This window comes from Tenrec ecaudatus, chromosome 8 (assembly GCF_050624435.1).
Source record: "Tenrec ecaudatus isolate mTenEca1 chromosome 8, mTenEca1.hap1, whole genome shotgun sequence".
Lineage (NCBI taxonomy): Eukaryota > Metazoa > Chordata > Mammalia > Afrosoricida > Tenrecidae > Tenrec > Tenrec ecaudatus.
In genome coordinates, this window is record NC_134537.1 from 166444788 (window position 1) to 166465437 (window position 20650).

General features: G+C 44.4%; 1 protein-coding gene across 6 annotated transcripts in view; it reads right to left on the minus strand.

The window, feature by feature from the left end:
• RNF144A (ring finger protein 144A) overlaps nucleotides 1-20650 on the minus strand; it is a 190377-nt gene that overhangs the window by 49660 nt on the left and 120067 nt on the right. Inside the window, exons 2-3 of one of the 6 annotated variants that reach the window (XM_075557147.1) lie at nucleotides 9206-9329; nucleotides 8310-8451 (exon numbers count right to left, since the gene is read on the minus strand). The exons of the other annotated variants lie outside the window; for them this stretch is intronic. The gene's annotated coding sequence lies outside the window, so the exon portion shown is untranslated. The remainder of the gene's footprint in view (nucleotides 1-8309; nucleotides 8452-9205; nucleotides 9330-20650) is intronic. 6 annotated transcript variants of the gene reach the window in all.

The following is a 20650-nucleotide window of genomic DNA, read 5'->3' on the forward strand; positions in this document are numbered from 1 at the left end:
CAAGATCAACAAACAGAAGTTGATCGGACTGTTATACACATCGGATAAGACCACAGAAGAGGAGATCAAAAAGGTGGTATCCTTCACAATATCTGAACACAGATTGAAATATCTAGGGATAGACCTGACTAAAAATACAAAAGATCTATATGGGGAAAACCTCAGAACACTATTACAAGAAACCAAGAGCGACCTCAAGAAATGGAAGAATACCCCATACTCATGGATTGGAAGACACAATAGACTCAAGATGTCAGTTCTGCCAAAGGCACTATATAAGTTTAATGTAATCCCGATACAATTACCCTCATTTTTCTTCAAAGAAATGGAAAAAGTGATTACCAACTTCATATGGAGAGGGAAGAAGCCCAGAATTAGCAGAGAACTCCTCAAGAAGAAGGACACAGTGGGAGGGCTTGCTTTACCTAACTTTAGCACATACTATACAGCCCCAGTTGTCAAAACCGCCTTGTATTGGTACAATGACAGATACTCAGACCAATGCAAAAGAACTGAAATCCCTGCATACAGACAACTGATCTTTGATAAGGGTCCCAACAATATCCAGTGGGAAGCAGATGCCCTCTTTATCAAGTGGTGCTGGAAAAACTGCTTATTTACCTGCATAAAAATGAAGCAAGACCCTTATCTCACTCCATGCACAAGAATAAACTCAAGATGGATACCAGACCTAGAAGTTAAACCCCAAACTATTAGGGCCATCAATGAGGGAATTGGGACTATCTTGAGAATTTTGGCACAAGGAATGCACAGGCTATCAGAAATACATTAGGACACAAACACAGAGGAGGCACAAATTGACAACTGGGATATACTGAAGATAAAACACCTGGGTACATCAAAAGAATTTACCAAGAGAGTAATAAGAGCGTCCACGGACTGGGGAAACATCTTTACCAATGACACAGCAGATAATGGCCTTATTACTAAAATCTACAATATTCTTCTAGCTTCCAAAAAGAAAAAAAACTAATTGCTCACTGAGGAGGTGGGCAAAGGACCTGAACAGAAGTTTCACAGGGGCAGAAATCCGAATGACCAACAAATATATGAGAAAATGTTCCCGAACTTTAGCCATAAGAGAAATGCAAATTAAAACAACAATGAGGTACCCAAATCAATAACACCCTCAAATGTAGCCCAAATCAACAAATCAGAAAGCAACAAGTGTTGGGAGGGGCTGTGGGGAAACAGGAACTCTCATCCACTGCTGGTGAACCTGTAAGTATGTAAAGCCACTATGGAAATCGATCTGGCGATATCTAAATCAGTTGGAAATCGAGTAACCATACGACCCAGAAATCCCCCATACTAGGCATATACCCAAAAGAGGCAAGAAAAACCAAGGCCAGACATGTGTGCGCCAATGTTCATTGTGGCACAGTTCACAATTGTAAGGAGTTGGAAACAACCCAAATTTCTATCAATTTACAATTGGATTAAAAAGCTGTGGTATATACATACAATGGAGTACTACGCATCACTAAAAAGCAGTGATGACTGTATGAAGCAGCTCACTACTTAGGAAGAACTGGAGGAAATTATGTTAAGCAAAGTAAGACAAGCACAAAAGCACAAGTACAACATGAGTCTGCTGAGGTAAACTTTTTTTAAAAATGCAAAAGGGGCATAGGGAAAAAAGCCACTGTTTACAAACATTCCTAGGGTGAGGACCAGGTAATATGGCTGGGACCAGACCAAATAAAGGGATACACATGGTAGACAACTAAAAAGGAGGAGGGGAAAGGAAAAATATATATAAAAATAAAAAGGAATGGGTAGCAGGGGCACAGGGCACTAACCCACCCAAGGGGAGGATATTGTTTATATCTCTACAGGGAAAGAGTGACCAGACTTCAACCCAGTGCTCCAAGATTTGAATGCAACATGCTGGCGTGGAGTAGGGAATCAGTGGAGAGGTCTGTGGGGCTGGCCCCAATCCCAACTACTAAGTGGGCACTTGCCCCTCCCCCAGAGGAATTTATTTCAAAGGATGGCATTGAATCTACAACTTGGAGAGGAACATACTTGTTCTGAGCACAAGGGAGCAGATGAACGGGGAGGAGGAGGGAGTGGAGCACATCCTGGCCCACCAGGCCGTGAGGACAATGTTCCCAATTAGAGCAGCCACTCCACAGAAAGGACCACATGGCCGGCCCCACTATGAGACAAGATGCCCCTCACTGACCCATAGCCCTACAGGGGACAGCACCTGAGACACAGTGTGGGAAGTGCACCCGATCTGATCCCGCCGCACCAAGGCAAGGAGCTAAGAGGGTGCAACAGAACAGCAAGGAAATGGAGCAGCTAGGTCCCCAGGGAATGTTGAAGGTGGACTTTGGGGCCAGGGCGTGGTTCCCCAAAAGACTGGACTAGAGAACACTCCTAAAGGCCAACAAACAATCCTTGAACTAACTACAAGCTTTTCTTTCTTGTTTTGTTTGTCATTGGTTTGTTGTTGTTTTGTTGTATATTGTTGCTTGGTTTTGCTCTGTCTTGTTTTTGTGCATGTTATTATCTCCACAGGTCTGTCTAAATAAAATAGGCTGGATGAACAATCGGGAGGAAAAACAACAGGACTGACAGTTCCGGGGGGAAATGGGATAGGGAGAGGTGGGGGGAAAGGAAGTGGTGTTAACAAACCCAGGGACAAGGGAACAACAAGTGATCCAAATCCAAGGTGAGGAGGGTGCAGGAGGCCTAGTAGGGCGTGATCAAGGGTAATGTAACCAAGAGGAATTGCTGAAACCCAGATGGGGACTGAGCATAATAGGGGGACAGGAGGAAAGTCAAAGGAAATAGAGAAAAGAGCTGGGAGGAAAAGGGAATTTATAGAGGTCTAGATAAAGACATGTACATATGCCAAATGTTTATATATGAGGATAGGGAAATAGATCTAAGTGCATATATTTATAGATTTAGTATTAAGGTAGCCAAAGGACCTTGGGCCTCCACTCAAATACTCCCTCAATGCAAGAATACGTTCTTCTATTAAATTGGCATTCTATGATGCTCACCTTCCCGACACAACCACTGAAGACAAAGCAGGTGAATAAGGAAATGTGGTGAAGAAAGCTGATGGTGTTCGGCTATTAAAAAATATCGTGTCTGGGGTCTTAAAGGCTTGAAGGTAAACAAGCAGCCATCTAGCTCAGAAGCAACAAAGCCCACATAGAAGAAGCACACCAACCTGTGTGATGACGAGGTGTCAAAGGGATCAGGTACTAGGCATCATCAGAATAAAAAATCTTATAGTGAATGAGAGGGGGAGTGTGGGGTGGAGACCCAAAGTCCATTTGTAGGCCCCTGGACATCCCCTTACAGAAGAGTCTTGGGAAGGAGACGAGCCAGTCAGGGTGCGATGTAGTAACGATGAAAAATGCAACTTTCCTATAGTTCCAAAATGCTTCCTACCCACCTCCCATCCCCACTTTATCAGGATCCCAATTCTACCTTACAAATCTGGCTAGATGAGAGATGTACACTGGTATAGATAGGAACTGGAAGCACAGGTAATCCAGGGCAGATCATCCCTTCAGGACCAGTGGTGTGAGTGGCAATGCTGGGAGGTTAGAGGGAGGGTGTGTTGGAAAGGGGGAACCAACTACAAGGATCTATAAGTGACCTCCTCCCTGGGGAATGGACAACAGAAAAGTGGGTGAAGGGAGACGTCGGACAGGGCAAGATATGATAAAATAATAATTTGTAAATTATCAAGGGTTCATGAGGGAATGGGGAGCGGGGAGGGAGGGGGATAATGAAGAGCTGATGCCAGGGGCTTAAGTGAAGAGCAAATGTTTTGAGAATGATGAGGGCAAAGAATGTACAAACGTGCTTTACATAACTGATGTATGTATGGATTGTGATAAGAGTTGTGTGCACCTCTAATAAAATGATTTTTAAAATAAAATAAAAGCAAAAAAATAGAAACCACCTAATAAGTATTCCCTGTTACCCTGTAACTTAGAACAAAGAATTGTATACACTTTAAACTGGCATAGTCTGAGTCAAATCAGGTCTCTGTTGACATTCTCAGGACGCTGGCGATGTACAAATTGAGACTTCAAGACACTTTCAGCTTTAATGTGGGAAAAATTCCTCATAAGTAGATAATTCTAAAACACTGTGCTACAATACTTTGATGGAGAAATCATATACAACTATTGAGGAAGAGAGGAGAGGCCCCACCTGGGTGGGTCAGGAAAGGCTTCCTAGAGATAAAATATTGGCCAGAGGGACAGAGAATTCCAGGAAAAGAGGCATTCGCTGTGCAAAGTGTGTGTGTGTGTGTGTGTGTGTGTGTGTGTGTGTACAGGGGCATTTGCTACAGAATGTTTTCAGCACTTTATTTTCCATTTCCTTTTCCAACTCTATATAAATCGATTCCAAACGCTGGAGACAACACCACTGATTAGCTAGCTCCCTCTCCATTCTATTTGAAGTCTCTGTCCAGGGAGCAGTGGCCACACAGACATCTGTCTCTAGAGCAACAAGACTGAATTTTGGCTATTTGCTCATTTTAAGACCTGCTTTTCGTCGCAATCCCACTCCAGAACACCATGGCTGTCGGCGACAAATGGCATCGACACCGACTCAGAGAGACTCCATGTGACGGAGCTGAACTCTCTCCCCAGGCTTTCTTGGCTCTGAGATTGTCTGGAGTGGACTATCGAGTGTTTTCTCCTTCAAAGCCACTGAGTGCGTTTGAAATGCTATTGGTTGTTTGTTTGTTTTTTTGGTTCACAACCAGTGCACAGCCATTGGGCCACCAGGGAGCCTCACAGCAGTGTCAGTGTGGTCCAGTTGGTTCTGACTCATAGCCACCTATGAACAAAAGAACAGAACACTGACTGGGCCTGCACCATCATCAGGCTTGAGTCCTCTGCTGTAGCCATTGACTCTGATCATCTTGGTGAATGTCTTCTTTTTTTCATTCATCAGTTGCTTTATTGAACATGATGTCCGTCTCCAGGGACTGGTCCCTCTTGGTAACATGTTCAAATTAGTGAGGCAAACTCCCACCAAGCTCACTTCTGAAGACGATTCTGGTTCTCCTTCATACCAGGTCGACCTGTTCACCCTTCCAGCAGCAGGCACATAGAAACTGCGTGCAGTGGCCCACGCTGACAAGCCCTCCAAGCACACACTCGCCAGGTATTTAGCTCGGCGCTTCCACAGCCGGCAGCCACGGTAATCCTGTTCTTCTAGCACACCTCTGAAAGCAAGACCCTTTTATTGCTTCTCTTTCTTAGTCCCTGTGCCTAAAATAGCAAACTGACGGGATTAATGCATGCCACATGGATACAAAGACAACAGATATCTAGAGGGTTGGGTAGCTTGTGTACAGAGAAAACCTGGAAAACCACAGTCTTCTGCATCTCAGCAGGAGAACCGGACACTTGAGAGGAAAGTACGGACCACTTTACATGCCACTTCTGCCAGTGGGCTAAATGGTCAGCCCTGGTCATCACCACAGGCTGAAGGAGAGGCCAAGGCACTTCATGAAGAGTGCCATCACCCGGGTTGGAGTCACCAGCCTTCACAGCCTTATGGGAATCTCCCAAACAACCCTTTCCAGGAGGCTTTGGGAACCTAGGGCAACTCTCCCAGAAACTCTGCACTGTTTTATTACATAGATTTTTTTTTATCCCCTCCAAGTCATAAGAATGTGAGTGGAAGCACTAGCAAAGGAGTCCAGAGGAGGTAGGTTGTTTCTGTAAGATTACAGAAAAATTCTGTAAAATTTATTTATTTTAAAATAAATAAATTCAGACTTTGTCCCTACCCAAAAGAAAGCCTCATTTCTACATACTCTGTGCTCTTTCCAAATCAGCCTCCTAAATAAGAAAGTCCTGAGCTCCCAGAACGGTAGTGATGGCCTCATGGTTACCAGTTGGACTATGATCTGCCTGCAAGGTCAGCAGTTCAAAACCATCAGCAGCATTTAAGGAAAAAGTTGTACTCCTATAAAGAGTTACACTCTGGGAAACCCCCAGGGGCAGTTCTGCCCTCTCCTAGAGGGTCGCTGTGAGTTGCCATCTGATCCACAGTGGCGAGTTGGGTTGGGTTGGGTTGGGTTGGGTTGGGTTGGGTTGGGTTGGGTTGGGTTGGGTTGGGTTGGGTGCCATCAGTCTTCCTTCCCAACTTGCTAAGGAGCAAGAGTGGTTTCAGGAGAGACTGGCTTCCCAGTCGGCTGTTTGAATGCATTTGGCTCCTCGATTCCACAGAATGCGTCATGTTGGACCTGACCCTTAAAGTTTCTAAGACTGAGCTCCTTCACAGTAGAACAAGCCTAATGAGATGATTAGTAGGTAGTTTCCTCTTTGGATGGATTGAACTGGTCCTACGGGAAACAGGATCTCAACAAATACTATCTTCCTTTGTTCGCTCTTAACCCGCCTCCTACCCACTACTCTTCAGTTCTTCCTGGAAAAGCTCTACAATAAGCCTTGCAGTCCACTCCAGTCCACACTGAAGAGGTCAGGGTCTCTGGATGAGCAGATGCCACGGGCTGTCCGTGGGTGCCTGGCACAGCTGCCTGCCAGCTTAGAGTGTCAGCATAGGTTTTATCCCCAAACGTCACAGAAATACAAAACAAACACAATTAACAAGACATCTTTTCCATCGAGTTGAATCTGAGTGACTCACAGTGTCAGTGGGCTCCGGGTTGATCACAGGGCTTTCTTCTGAGGGGCCTATGGCCAGGGGTGGGGGTGGGGGTCTGATACACCAGCGTGCGATGCTTTGGGTTTGCAGCCGAGCTCTTAAGCAACTGTGCCATCCAGGGATTCAAAACAGTGCATAAGGAAGGAGGTAATGGCTTTTACATTTCTCTGTAGCCCGCACAGGGCCTGCCACCGGGGCTTGAGTACACACGAGCTCTGGAAAGATCTAGACGAACAGATCTGGAGCTCCAGTCCCACTTTCAAGGACACTATGTCAGCTGTGTGTCTGCTATGGTTAGGGGGTTTTAGGTCAACCAAGTCAGTAGGTGCTGAGCAACTGCCTTTTCCACTGCAGCATGCTGGGAGCTTTGGAGCAGGCAGCCTTATGGGAGAAGCAACACATGGGTCCTAGCCCACAGGTCTGTGAGTGGAGCAGAGGCAGGCTAGCCATCGATGTCGGTGATTTAATGATTTTCCATAGAATGAAATTCATCATTCCAGTGCTGGGGAGATTGAAGAAGGCTCTATTTAGCCATGTCCACCCAGTCCAAAGAAGCATCTGCAGAAAGGCATGAGGGCTGACGATAAATGGTGTGTTCCAGAAGCAACCATGGGCCCTGGTAGGCTGTTGGAAGGAGGTGGTGAGAGATGAGACCAGAAAGCAATGGGGGCCACGCTGAGCAGTGGGGGGTTGTTCATGGAGGCAAAGAGGAACCCGTCAACAGGCATGTGGAGGGGGGGGTGACATCAACAGCATTGTCTTTTGCTCAGCAGTACGTGGATGAGTCTGGCTGGTGGCTAGTCAACTGATCCAGGCCAATAGGCCTCAATCAGGGCTGCGTGCACCCTGGATTTGGGGGAGCAAAGCAGCTCATGGGCAGGAAAGAGAGTCAACCTGTGGCCTTGACTGGCCTGCCACCTGCAACAAAGCAGCAGCCCCTGAAATGTGGCTGTCTCCTGTGCACAAAGCACATGCAGTCACATGCTTCAGTTACTTACAAAGAATGTGTGATGTCTGCCTTCTGCGCTCACAATTGCCCTGTTCTGAGAACGTAGCCAGTGGTCATGGTGATAGAGCGATGGGTAGGACTAATGGGAAATAGAGACTGAATGAGCACTTCATTCCTCAGGGCCCGAGGACCAGTCCTGCTAAGAGGTGGCTGTTAGGGAGGGAGTGAAGCTACCAAGAAGTCCATCTCTTGACACTTGAAAGAAATCCTGGGGTCGCAGTCAGGGTTTTTCCATTTCGCCTCTCTGGTCATAAGCAGAAATGTCTAAAGTTGAAGCAATACTTTATCTTTGCTTTTCACCAAGAAAAACAAACCATTCAACCCAGTCGGTGTCATAATCTCTCTGAGGCAGAGGGAAATCGGTTGAGAGACTCTGGAGAGAATGTGCTATTCTTTCTTTTTTAATTGCTTTATTAGGGGCTCATACAACTCTTATCACAATCCATACAGACATCAATTGTGTAAAGCACATCTGTACATTCATTGCCCTCATCATTCTCAAAACATTTGCTCTCCACTTAAGCCCCTGGCATTGGCTCTTCATTCTTCCCCTCCCTCCCCCCACCCCATTGACCCTTGACAATTTACAAATGATTATTTTGTCATATCTTACCCTGTCCGACGTCTCCCTTCACCCACTTTTCTGTTGTGCATCCACCAGGGAGGAGGTCACCTGTAATCGGTTCAGAGAATGTGCCATTCTTGACACAAAATAAAGCGATTCTTTCTCCTCACTCTCACTTTCCTCATTCAAGCTGCAAACGAAGCAATGGCTGTTGACAACATGTTCTACTTGTTCAATATGAAACTCACAGTCAGAGGGGAACAGAAGTTAAAATGTGATCCAGCCAAGCCTTCATTAGAAAGGATGCCCAATAGAATGCCAGACCAACGTGGCTCGAAAAGGGAGGTGTTAGGAACAGTGACATCAAGCACAATAACCAGACGTATTAACAAGGTCGGCCATCCTACACATTGAAGAAATCACTACTTACAAAAGGTGTGGAGCAGAGAGAAAGTCATGTGACAGCCAAGTGCTCTATATTGAAGATGGCTCCAAAACTCAAACTCCCTGCCACTGAGGAGACTCCACCTCCTGGCAACCCTACAGGACAGAGTGGAACTGCCCTGGTGGGTCTCCCAGACGGTCACTCCTTATGGGAGTAGAAAGTCTCCTCTTTCTCCTTTACTCCCATGGAGTGGCTGGTGGCTTTAAACTGCTGACCTTGAGATTAGCAGACCGCAATGTGAAACCACTACCCCACCAGGGCTCCATCGAAGGCAGAGGCCACAATTTCCAAAGATAAACACGAGTTTGGTCTATGACTTGAGGTAGAATCAGTGTCTTTCTCTGAGAGCTTGAGTAGCGTCTCTGTGTATGAACTGACGAAGACAAGTGAGACGTGCACAAGTATACAATGAGTTTGACTGATTGTATAGCAATGTGAGCATGCATGTCATGGCCTAAGAGTTAGTAATACTGAATGCCAAAGCTCAAAATAGTGACACCTTGTTCATTTCGCATCGCTGGAGCAGATCTGAATTTCTAGACGACGGCACATGAGCTGATCGCATGATAACGGCATAGGGCTTTGGCGTCTGTGCCCTTTGCAGGACCGGGCAGTGTTCAGGTCTGTGGTACATAAAGCGCCCCGAGTCAAAATGCATGAGATGACACCTAACAACCATAAGTTTTGCTTCCCAAAGAAGAAGGGTCCTGAGAAGACGTATAAGGATATCTTGGTGCATTTTAGAAAGAACAGGCACCAGAGGTCCTGAACTGCAAGAGGATCTAGCCAGTAGACCTCCTGAAAGAGACAATACAGGAGACTGGGATGAAGAGTCAAGTCCACACAAAGTAGTCCAAACGTCTTTCTTTGGTTGGCAGTCGACTTCCCAGAGGTGAAAGTGTCCTCTCTGCGATGTAAGGAGGATCTCTGACAAGAGGTGGGGCGTGCACAACCCTCCAGAGCAGTCCATCAGGGTTAGGTTCAGTCTCTTACCAAAGCCAGTAGAAGGGTCAGCTATTTCGGAAGGACCTCTACTTGACATCCCATCTAGTGGAGGCAGAACTGTTCTCTGTCACACAGGCTATTTCTTGGTCCCACGTGAGGAACCCGAAGAGGATGTGTTCACTTTAGAGGGATGCAGCTGAGTCAGCAAGCAGCAAGGACAAGGAAGGGCCTGGCCGGCAAAGATGCATTAGACCAAGGGAGCTTTGCAGAGGGAAGTGGGTGGAGCCATGGCAGTGCTAGCTGGCAAATCAGATTTCCCTGGGCAGAACTTCCACGGCATCCTTGGCAGGGACGCATCTGAGCAGTTTAAAGTTTAAGGGTTTACGTGGTGTACAGGATCAAAGGTTAGAATGGATGCTTGCCAAGCCACTGACTACCCTCTGAAGCCAACACAGGCTGAGGGATGGGAAGTGAGGATGGTATAGGGGCCGGTTACAGCATCTCAGCAGATACCAGTAGCTGCAGAATGGCATCGTATTTGCATATAGCTTATGGGTGTCATTTAAACCACGTCCATATTGCTTAAAAATCATAACTAATACTATACAAATACTACGTAAATAGAACTTAATACTCCCTTAAGCCTTTGTAGAATTTATTCACTTAATTGCCCCCATTCCAATATCTTTTAATTTTACATCACCAGAAAACTTGAAAGTTCCTTGTGTGCACATATGTATATAAATCCACACACGCATAAGTATATAAGCATATATGTGTGCACATTGGAGTCCCTGTGGTGCAAGGGACCCAATTAGCAGTTGAGGTACCCAACTGCTAATAAAAGGTTGGAGGTTTGAGTCTATCCAGATGTACCTCAGAAGAAAGGCCTGGTAACCTATGAACACCCAGCTATTGACAACTCTCCTCAAAATGCAAACTCTCAATTGTTAAAAAAAAAAAAAATGCAAGCTCTCCTGTGACACTCATACAAGGGACTACCCCCCCCAAATGGAATTTTTTCATAGCCGTGTATTTGATTTTCTTTTAGAAAACAACCTTAGCACCTTCAAAGTACTCTCCATTACACTTAATACATTTGTCAAATCTGTGATGCCATACTTGGAAACATTTTCAAACGCATCTGTTTGGATGGCAGACAGGACATTCCTCGCTTTTTTCTTCACCTCTTCTACGTCATAACACAGCAGTTCTTTCATGTCCCTCTTCATTTGTGGAAATAAAAAGAAGTTACACAGAGTGAGGTCAGGTTGAGTAAAGTGCATAGGGCAAGAGAGGCATTTTGGTTTTTGCCAAAAACTGGCGCACTGAGATGGCTGCGTGAGCAGGTGCATTGTCGTGGTTGCAAAACCAGTCCCTGATCTGCCACAAATCAGGCCTAATTTGTCCCACAGTTATGCAATATTTTCAGAACCTCTGAACTCCAAACTACATTACTCCCCTCATATTAAAAAAAGTAAAAATGAATATCATCTTGATCTTTAATTTCACTTGCTGAACTTATTTTGGGTGAGGTGACAATGGCGTCTTCCACTGACTTGACTGATGTTTGCTTTTGGGGTCATAAGAACAGTACCATGTCATGTCAACAGTAATGACCTTGGAAAGAAAGTCTGTGTCACATCAGAGCTGTTCCTTCAAAGCACGGCACGTTTCCACTCAAAGCTCTTTTTCCTGGTCAGTCAGAACCTGAAGCACAAATTTCACAGCGATTCTTCTCATTCCCAAATCTTCCATTAAAATTCACTGAACTGTGCTCCAAGCTAATCCAGATAACTGCACAAGTGCATGAATTCTGTCAACATTTCCGTCTGTTTGGGAAGTTGATGGACGTCCACAATGAGGTTTGTCATCAATCGACATTTCACCTTTTTTGAAATGAGAAAAACACTTGTACACTTGAGTTTTTCCCATAGTGCTGTCCTTATAATCTGTGTTTAACATCACAATAGTTTCTGTGGCATTTTCCCCGAGCCAAAAACAGAATTTCACAGCTACAAGCTCACTGTTCTCCGAATTCAGTCATCACTAAAAGCAAGGTTCAAGTGAAACTACTTTTACAAAAAAATTCACTGTGACCAGAGAGAACCTTCCTTGGCTGTGCCACAGGATGCACTCATTCAGAGTTAGTTACTGGATGCTCACCACGTGGGAACAATGCATACTATGAAGGTTCTGCCAGCAGAGCTTTTTTCCAGTGTGTTTTGGGTACCCCCTCACAGGTCACAATGAGTGAGTTGGAACCAACTTGATGGCAACCAGAACAGGGAACGTATGCAAAGTAAGGTAAATACTTATAGTATTTTCATTAATTAATGTTCTTTTACTTTAATGAACAACATATTTTCATGCAAGGAACATGGGCACAGGAGTCAGGACACACCTAATTTCATTCATCAGCCAGTTTTTCTGAGTTGTAGCCCTTGTGGTGAGATTGAGAAGAGTATCTATTCCACAGTATTTTATGAGAAAGAAGTGAGAAAATGCTGTGCAATATTAATTATAGGAGAGAATGTCAAAAAGCAGCGTTACTAAGCTTCCATTTCATCCATGCACAAGTTCAAGCCACCCCCCTCCCCTCCACCCCGAGTGCTGAAACAAGTCTCTGTGGTAAGCGGATGCCCACAAGTACATTCTCTCAGCAACACATTTGGTCTCCTAACTCACAGCCATCTGTGCACCATCCAGTTCTTCCGGTCCTGCAGTAAAGCTAAGTGCCATTTCAGCAAAAATGACAGCAGAATTAAGGATAAGTTAAGCTTCATTATCTGGATCTGCTTCACTTTTAGGTGAGGAAGCATAACTAAGATCAGTGGGAGCTTGGGTCTAAATAGCAATCTTCAAAGTACTGGTTAAATAGTCTGAAAATAAATAAGAGGACAAGAAAACAGTGTTTCTATCCCTCATCACCATCAGGTATTCGATTACTCAGTAATACATACCATCTAATTAAATTTGTCCATGGTTAATCACATCTTAGAGATGAAGAAATGAGGGCTCAAAGAAAATAAGGAGCTTACTTAAAAATCAAGCAGAAGCATGGTATTGGTACAATGACAGATACTCAGACCAATGGAAAAGAACTGAAAACCCAGAAATAAAAGCATCAGCACACAGACAGCTGAACTTTGATAGGGGCCCCAAAAATATCAAATGGGAAGCAGATGCCCTCTTTAACAAGTGGTGCTGGAAAAAATGAATATCAACATGCAGAAAAATGAAGCAAAACCCTTATCTCACTCCATGCACAAGAATAAACTCAAGGTGGATCACAGACCTTGAAGTTAAACCCAAACTATTAGGGCCATCAATGAGGGAATTGGGACCAACCTGAGAACTTTGGCACAGGGAATACACAGGCTATCAGAAATAGGGAAGGACACAAACACAGAGGAGGCACAAATTGACAAATGGGATATACTGAAGATAAAACACTTGTGTACATCGAAAGAATTCACCAAGAGAGTAATAAGAGAGTTCACAGACTAGGAAAACATCTTTAGTAATGACACAACAGACAAAGGCCTTATTACTAAAATCTACGATACTTGCTAGCTTCCAAAAAGAAAAAAAATAATAGCCCACTTCAGAGGTGGGCAAAGGACTTGAACAGAAGTTTCACAGGGGCAGAAATCCGAATGACCAACAAACATATGAGAAAATGTTCCCGATCTTTAGCCATAAGAGAACTGCAAACTAAAACAACAAATGACACCTGACACCCTCAAAGGTAGTCAAATTTAAAAAAAATCAGAAAGCAACAAGTGTTGGAGGGGCTGTGGGGAGACAGGAACGTTCATCCACTGCTAGTAGGCCACTATGCTGGTACAGCATAGTGCAGGTACAGCCACTATGGAAATCAATCTGGCGATACCTAAAACAGATGGAAATAGAGTTACCATATGACCCAGCAATCCCCCTACTGGGCATATACCCAGAAGAGGCAAGGAACAAACCAAGACCAGACATCTGTGCTCCAATGTTCATTGTGGCACAGTTCACAATTGCAAGGAGCTGGAAGCAACCCAAATTTTCATCAACTGACGATTGGATTAAAAAACTGTGGTATATACATACAATAGAGTACTACGCATCACTAAAAAGCAGTGATGGACATATGAGGCACATAGCGGCATGGGAAGAACTGGAGGAAATCATGCTAAGCAAAGTAAGTCAGGCACAAAAGGACAAGTACAACATGAGCCTGCTGAGGTAAGTATTAATTTAAAAAATGCAAAAGGGGCATAGGGGGAAAAGCTACTGTATACAAACATTGTTAGGGTGAAGACTATGTAGTATGGCAGAGACCACATCAAAACCAGGGATGCACATGGTAGACAACAGTGGAGGAGGTGGGGAAAGGAAAATAAAAGGATGAATATAAGGAAGAAAAGGGGAGTGGGGGCATGGGGCACTAACCCACCCAAGGGGAGGGTATTGTTTATATCTCCACAGGGAAAGTGGGACCAGACTTCAACCCAGTGCCGCAAGGTGTGAATGCAATATCCCGGCATGGAGTAGGGAACCAGTGGAGAGGTCTTGGAGGCTGGCCCCAGCACCAAAAATTAAGTAGATTCCTGCCCCTCCCCCAAGAAGAATTTGTTTCAAAGGACGACGTTGATTCGGCAGCTCCAGGAGGTGGACATATCTGATCAGAGCATATGAGAGCAGATGAAGGGGGAGGAGGAGAGAGTGGAGCACAGCCTGGCCCACCAGGCCGTGAGGATGGTGTTCCTGATTATATTAACCAGTCCACAGAGAGAACAACATGGCTGGGCCCCACTATGAGACATGGTGTCCCTCAGTGACCAAGGGCGATACAGGGGATAGCACCGGAGACACAGGGTGGGAATTGCACCTGACCTGATCCCACCACACCGAGGCAAAGTACTGGGGGAGTGCAGCGGAACAGCAAGGGAATGGAGTGGCAAGGTCCCCAGGGAATGCTGAAAGTGGACTTTGGGGCCAGGACGTGGTGCCCCAACAGACTGGACTGGAAAACACTCCTAAGGGCCAACAAACGATCCTTGAACTAACTACAAGCTTTTCTTTCTTGATGTGTTTTGTTTTGTTCTGTGTCAGTGGTTTGTTATTGTTGTTTTGTTGTCTGGTTGTATACTGTTGCTTTGTTTTCCTCTGTCTTGTTTTCGTGCATGTTAGTGTCTCCACAGGTCTGACTGAATAGGACAGGCTGGATGAACTATCTGGAGGAAAAATAACAGGACCGACAGTTCCGGGGGGGCTTGGAATAGAGGGAGATGGGGGGGTAAGGAAGTGGTGTTCACAAACACAGGGACAAGGGAACAACATGGGACCCAAAATGGCAGTGAGGAGGGAGTGGCAGGCCTGGTGGGGAATGATCAAGGGTAAGGTTATGTAAAGAAGAGGTATAGCTGTAACCCAGGTGGGGACGGAGCATGGTAGTAGGGCAGGAGGAGAGTCAAGGGAGATGGAGGAAAGAGTTAGGAGTCAAAGGGCATTTATAGAGGTCTAGACAAAGACATGTACATGCAAATATATAAATGAAGATGGGGAAATAGATCTATGTGTCTATATTTATAGGTTTAGTATTAAGGTGGCGGAAGGACCTTGGGCCTCTACTCAAGCACTCCCTCAATGCATGAATACTTTCTTTTATTAAATTGGCACTCTACGATGCTCACCCTCCCAACACAACTGCTGAAGCCAAAGTGGGTGAACAAGTAAATGTGGTGAAGAAAGCTGATGGTGTCCGGCTATCAAAAGAGATAGTGTCTGGGGTCTTAAAGGCTTGAAGATAAACAAGCGGCCATCTAGTTCAGAAGCAACAAAGCCCACATGGAAGAACACACCAGCCTGTGTGATCATGTGGTCCCGAAGGGATCAGTTATCAGGCATCAAAGAACAAAAAAATCATATCATTGGCTGCACACCTCCATGATATGATCGCCGAAGACAAACGGGTGCATAAGCAAATGTGGCGAAGAAAGCTGATGGTGCCCGGCTATCAAAAGAGATAGTGTCTGGGGTCTTAAAGGCTTGAAGGTGAATAAGCGGCCATCTAGCTCAGAAGCAATAAAGCCCACATGGAAGAAGCACAACAGCCTGTGCAATCACGAGGTGCCAAAGGGACCAGGTATAAGGCATCATGCAAAAAAATACATATATATACCATAGTGAATGAAGGGGGGAGTGCAGAGCGGAGACCCAAAGCCCATTTGTCGGCCACTGGAGATCCCCTCATAGAAGGGTTTAGGAGAGGAGATGGGTCAGTCAGAGTGCGATGTAGTACCAATGAAGAACACAGCTTTCCCCCAGATCCTGGATGCTTTTTCCCCCCAACTACCATGATCCGAATTCTACCTTGCAGGACTGGATAGGGCAGAGGTTGTACACTGGTGCATATGGGAGCTGGAGGCACAGGGAATCCAGGGTGGATGATACCTTCAGGACCAGGGCTGTGAGGGGCGATGCTGGGAGAGTGGAGGGTGAGTGGGTTGGAAAGGGGAACTGATTACAAGGATCCACATGTGACCTCCTCCCTGGGAGATGGACGGCAGAGAAGGTGGGGGAAGGGAGACTCTGGATAGGGCAAGATATGACAAAATAACAATCTATAAATTTTCAAGGGTTCATGAGGGAGGGGGGAACAGGAAGGGAGGGGGGGAAAAAGAGGACCTGATGCAAAGGGCTTAAGTGGAGAGCAAATTCTTTGAAAATGATTAGGGCAAAGAATGTACGGATGTGCTTTATACAATTGATGTATGTATATGTATGGATTGTGATAAGAGTTATATGAGCCCCAAATAAAATGTAAAAAAAAAATCAAGCAGAAATAAAATAAAGACCCAGATCTAAGTTCCAAATCCTGTGCTCAAGTGCACGACCCAATCAAGTTGTGTCCAACTTTCCATCCACTGCACCCCACCCCACCCCAGTGACTGCTAAGAGTTGCTGTGATTCATTTCCCCCACTAAATTTTACCTGTTCTGCTGTTACTGAGCACATAGAGAGCAAAACCAGCAACCTCTGTGTATATAATTCGGGGACACTGACGACATTTTTTCAAGTTGTGCTATCATTTTCAGCCACCTTCCTGAGTTGTAAGGAGTCCTGGCAGCATGATGAGTAATTGGATTGCCAACTGCAAGACAGCCGGTCCAAGGCCACCAGCAGTCTTAGAAACCTCAGTTCTGCTCTGTTGGATAGGGTCACAGGAAGTCAAAATCAACTCATTGGCAGTGGGTTTGGACCGAGATAGGGCTATCCTCCGTTAACATGACCTCACTGCCCACTGGCATTCCTGTGTTTGGAATTGCTGTTGTCAATACAGCACCATCTAGCTGTTCTGAAAAGAAGACGATGCACATGACACACCTTTTTACTAATCAAGCTAAACTATGGTTCACCTTTAAGTTGGCCTCAGAGAATATTTTTGGTGCAAGAATTAAAAATTTTATGAGGGCAATACTTTTAGTCATTTATCCAGTTTCCATGCCTTCAGAAAGTCTAGAGTCCATGAAATAGGAATTTGAGGTTCTCTTATAAAATATCTTCCTTTTGAGCAGTTACGTTTACGGACTCTTTGCTTAGCCGATTCAGTGATGATAATGAGCCAGTTTTCTGGTCTCTGGGCAAAGGAGGCAGTTGTTCACAGAGGCAACTCGCCTCACCTTTTACACCCTATCCCTATTTCTAACTCTCTCTTCCTCTTTTGCTCCAAATGAATAGAGATCAATTACTGTATGGCTATTTGCAAACATTAAAGATCCCAGACATTATGCAGTAAACAAACTAGGATATGGAACAGAAGCATTAGACATCCTATTAGGCTGATTAACTGGGAACTACAATAAAACCAAGGAACTAAATCCCAGGAAACCTTTGGTGGACATGAGCAACCTCAGGGCCTGCCCTTGTTTTATTTTTCATTGTAAATTCTGCACACGATGTTTGCTGATCAACTATAAGTTAATTGACAGCAGTCGCAATGATCAACTGTGCCACCCTTCCCTTAATTAATGTGATTTTCCATCACTGCTAACTCCTCTCTACCCCTCCCTCCTGCTGTGTTACCAACGAACAAACTTTGATATACATACTGCTGTCTCTTATCTTTCTACAAAAGTAAGGATATACCATATTTGTCCTTTAGTAATTGGCTTACTTCACTCAGTATAATGTCTTCAAGCTCCATCCATCCTGTAGTATGTATCAATACATCATTTCTCCTACTGGCTGAGTAGCTTCACCACAGAGAACATTCAATTGGTTAAACGACACATGAAAAACTACTCACCATTTTTTAGCCATCAAATAAAAAACAAATCCACCGCCATCAAGTTGATTCTAGGAATTTTAGGATTTAGGGATCCTAGTACTAATTCCTGAAGTGATAAATCTTTATGGGAGTAGATATCTCATGAGGATGGCTAGTAGGTTTGAATGCTGTATCTTGCCATTAGCCCCATGCTTAATGGCCAGTGGGAACAGGGCTCTGTACATTAGCTACAGCGATGCAAATCAAAGCCACAAAGAGACATGGTTCACTCCTACTTAGACGGGTGGAGGCCTGGGATTTATGCATTGAGCTGCTAACCACAAAGTCAATGCTTCAAACTCACTAGGCACTCCTTCAGAAAAAGGTGAGACTGTAAAGATTTAAAATGTCGGGAAACTCAAGGGGCAGTTTACCCTGTTGTACAGGGCACCTCTGAATCAGAATCGACTTCGTGGCATTGAGTTTGTTTTGGTAAGATAACTGGCATAAAACAAAAAAAGGAAAATAACAAATGTTGTTATTTTCTCATGAGAATGCAAAATGGTTCAGCTGCTGTGGGAAGTGTAGTGGCTCCTCCAATAATTAAAGTGAAAACACTTTAGCAGCGATTCCAATACTAAGTACATGCCTCAAAGGCTTGAGCGCAGACACTCAGAACAAGATATGCACACCAATGGTTACTGCAAAATGATTCACACTATCTATAGATTTTTTTTATTATGATTAACGCTAGGCATTCTGTGTGAAATAAATTTTATCTAATGAGCATTATATTTTTAAGTAACAATTTGTCCATATTTATGTACCAAACCCTGTGTTATCTGGGTGTGAATGACAAGAAATGATAACCAAGAAATAACTAGAATCAGGAAATATATATTAACCGATAGCAAACAAAACATATGCATCATATGGATAATTTAATCTCTCCATAGAGAAGCAAATACTTTTCACTAGCTTTTAAAACTCTCTAAGGTCCAGTGGAAACACTGACCTGCCCACTATTCTAGATGACCGGAGACCTGCAATCTCAAGTTGGAAACAACAGCACTAGCCTTCTTGAGGCTCAAGTTTAGCTGTCTCCAATTCTAGCATCTGTAAAACTTAAATGATCTTGTCAATGATAGAACAACACAAACCTTCCTCTGATAGCTACTCTGTGCTACAAGTGTTTACCCACTACTATCTAGTCCAGTGGTTCTCAACCTGTGGGTCATGACCCCTTTGGGGGTACTGAACGACTCTTTCACAGGGGTCCCCAAGACCATCCAAAAACACATATTTCTGATGGTCTTAGGAACTGAGGCACCAATCCTCTATGTCTTCAGGCGGGTGCACCCACATGCAGACAGGCCAACATACAAAGTACCCTGCGTGAAGACTGTTACCCATGCTATACCAAGCATCAAGACAAAATTTCATTGATTTATAATTAGAAAAAAATCACAATATAATTACATATTGTTTTGTGATTATTCACTGCTTTAATTATATTCAGTTTGTAACAATGAAAATACATCCTGCACATCAGCTATTTAAAGTATGATTCATAACAGTAGCAAAAATCACAGTTATGAAGTAGCAATGAAAATAATTTTATGGGTGGGGGTCACCACAACATGAGGAATTGTAGTAAAGGGTCATGGCATTAGGAAGGTTGAGAACCACTGGTCTAGTCAACTCTGACTCCTTGTGATGCTATTTAGAGTTCTTGCTATAAATTGTTACAGGGGCAGAAAGCCTCATCTGTCTCCTGAGGAGCAGCTGGTAGGTTCAAACAGTCAACCTGTGGTTAGCAGTCCAACCCTTACCTTACCCACAACACGACTGTGGCGAAGAACATATAAACGGCCAGTAGGGAGACAGAGGATATCTAAAGACCAATGGGAAATGGTGACTCTTGGTTTCACACACTGAAAACTCAAAGCCCAAAGAGCCCTTTTCAAAGGCTGTATAAGCGGTGCTAGAACGGAAGTGGCCTGTCACTCAGAACAGTCATCTTGCCTCTTGGCAGCTTGGCCTCCAGGACCACATTTACCAAGAACGTGGCCACCATGGGGAAGCCCTTGGCTTGGTCAGCCAAGAAAATACTGATCAATGACTGCCATCAGGTTTCTCTTCCTTCAATTCTGCCTTTCCATACTTGAGAAGACACCAAAGCTAATTTAAAGCTTAGATCAGCAAGGAAGGCACATCCGCAAGTGATGGTACAGGCGCCTTCAAGCTGAGCTGGAAGCGTCCCAAGGCCTGCTCACTGTCTCAGACGCCCAGAAAGAGATGGATCTGACTTTTTGGAGTCGACATTTTAAGGTAGGGTAGTTTAGTGCCTACAAATGGTCTTTTTATTTTCAGATTCTCATCTTCCCCCTTCCACAAAAGTGGATGCGCTCGCTTCTCTTCAATGGCAGCAAATCAGGGCAGCAGAATCTTTGAGTGGTGAAAAACTATGAACTATTCAATACAGATTAGTAAGTAGCACAAGTAAACCTGTGCTTATATCTTGCTTATCAGAGAAGCCAAAACTGGCCTCAGGCAAGGCTCTGCAGAAAGGGTTAAGTGAGTTTAACTGAAAATTACTTATACAATTTAAATCTTGGTTCATATGAAATCTGCAGGGTATATCTATTTGCACTGCTTTATTTTGATAAGAGTGCAAGCAACTTAACAGTTTCACATTTACAGTAAATTTTCACTTTCAGATGCTATCTCTAAAGTGAA